The 2,325-nt window shown below is 30.2% G+C and overlaps 1 protein-coding gene across 1 annotated transcript in view; it reads left to right on the forward strand.

Annotated features, from left to right (window-relative positions):
- The first annotated feature begins 237 nt into the window (after positions 1-237).
- The window catches only part of LOC106464930 (run domain Beclin-1-interacting and cysteine-rich domain-containing protein-like), an 80,589-nt gene continuing 78,501 nt past the window's right edge, over positions 238-2,325 (forward strand). The window contains 1 exon segment of the mRNA XM_022392743.1: positions 238-360. The gene's annotated coding sequence lies outside the window, so the exon portion shown is untranslated.

Raw genomic sequence — 2,325 nt, forward strand, 5'->3', positions numbered from 1 at the left:
TGAGTTATTCACACTCTGTGCACTGCAGGGAATAGGCCTCCAGATTTTAGCATTTTAAGTCAGTAAATTTACTATTAACTCAGAGGGTGAAGGAAAACTAAAGAAACAAATTTGAATCATTTTATTTTCAACAAACATTTCAAAGGCATATAAATTTTTATAGGTGTGTCAAAAGTGTCTTCTGAATTCAACACTTATAAACACTTAGACGGCGCTAGTATCTCTATATCATATTTTTTATTAGCGAATTACAAGAACTTGTAAAAACATTTTAAGTCTGGTGAAAAGTAATAACTAAGATATTGTTGTCTTGACATTTCTCGTAAAATCAGCGTTATATATCGGTTTGTAAGGAAATAGGTAATTTCAATTCTATTTCATTGTAATATATATAGATAATATATTAATATTTTATATATTAATGTTACGTTAATAATAGTATACTACTATTACTGGTAGCAGTGATAATTAATATTAATAAATATTGCTGCATCTTGTGACGTTGTGTCATATAATGTACAAAACACGGTTTAGTAATTTAAATTAGTACTAGCTTTTTTATTATTCCTTGTAAGTTATAACTTGGAATTTGTACTTTTTGTGGTTATTCTGTGTCCTAGTACTTAATTCACTAACCGTATTGAGATTATTAATGTTAAATACAGTGTATTATAATTTATATATTTGTTACCGATTGCTGATATTAAATAAAATTTATTTAATAAAAACATGTTTCCCTACAAAATTAGTGGATACAATTACAAAGTCCATCTGCATGAAGTAATTAAAGCTGTTTTGATGTACACATTACATTTTTGTTTAGGAGACATGTACAGATGATTGGGTTTTATGTGAAACTTTGCTGATATGTTTAAACAAATTAAAATATTTTTCAATACAAGTTTATGACTTTAGTACATTAGGTATCTTTTTAGCTAAAATTTTGTGTGGCATATTATCAAAGCTTTTTAAATACTTAGCACACCAAGTTTCTATCCCTATCATCATCCAGACAACATGTAACACCCTCAAAAATGTTAATAGATTAATAAGGGAATTTCCTGATGAACATCTGCAGCTTACTTCCTTTTCTTTTACTTTTTTTTACCCATAACAAAGTATGTATTTCAGCCTTCATTTCTTATGTTTGTAGTTTTTTTTACAGAGACCTAATAGGTACACCGCTTTATCATTTCTAGTTATCCCTATGTATTGAATATTGTCAGGAACTTACTATTTATTTGAAATATGTAGTTATGTAAGTTAAATATAGGTGTGTTGGGCTAAGGATTCTTCTACAATAGGTATCTGTGACTTGTTGGTGATAAATTTGACAATAAACAAACAGCGTGCACTCCACTTGTTTTTAAAATAATATACATATATATATTCGAAACAAGTTAAACGTATGTACAAAATTCTTTACACTATGGAGATTATAGTTGTATCTTAAACACTATACAGTTCTCTTCTTGTCAAATGCCCACGGCCAATTCAGACAAACAGCACACGCTCCAATTGTTTTTAAAATAATACTTATATATACTCAAAGCAAATTAAATGAATGTACAAAATTCTTTACACTATGTATATCCTAGTTGTATCATAAACGTTATATATGTTTCTTCTTGTCAAAAGCCCACTTAGGCCAATTCAATTGCATTAGAATTCAGTTGACAAGCAATAGCGTTTGTGTATAGTTCACTTAAGTTGTCGTTGAGTTACTGTGGTTGTATCCTGTACTTCCAATAATCATCTGCATTTTGTCAAAGTCCACTGAGGCGGGTTAAATTACTGTATAACACCCTTTGACAAGGCAACTTATTCTTTTTATCTCTTTTAAAATTTTGTTAATCTCACTCTGATATATCAACTGTTAGATCTTTCACTCCCACAGTGGTTACCTTTATGTTTAACTTTTCTCTGACTGATCTTCTCTTTCATGTGAATTTACTTTTTCTCTCTGTTTTACCTCATCTGGTCACCATTATTTATACGTCTATCACTTAGGCCTTCTAGAAATCTCTGTAGCCTCGACATCGATGAATTACAAACACAAAATAAATAAATTAATAATACTACATACACTAAACAGTGTATGCTGTTTATTTACTATACATTCTCCTTTTAAGTAATTCCTTGATTGTAAATGTACTCTAACCTTGACTGAAAAATCTAGCACATCTCTCCATGTTTTTCATTAACTAATATAAATGATATTTTTGTGCTTTGACACTTCAAACTCCAAGACAAACAGGCCAGGTGGTTAGGGCGCTCGACTCACAATCCGAGGGTCGCGGGTTTGAATCCCCATCACACCAAACG

This window comes from Limulus polyphemus, unplaced genomic scaffold, assembly GCF_000517525.1.
Source record: "Limulus polyphemus unplaced genomic scaffold, Limulus_polyphemus-2.1.2 Scaffold1786, whole genome shotgun sequence".
NCBI classification, from domain to species: Eukaryota; Metazoa; Arthropoda; class Merostomata; order Xiphosura; family Limulidae; genus Limulus; species Limulus polyphemus.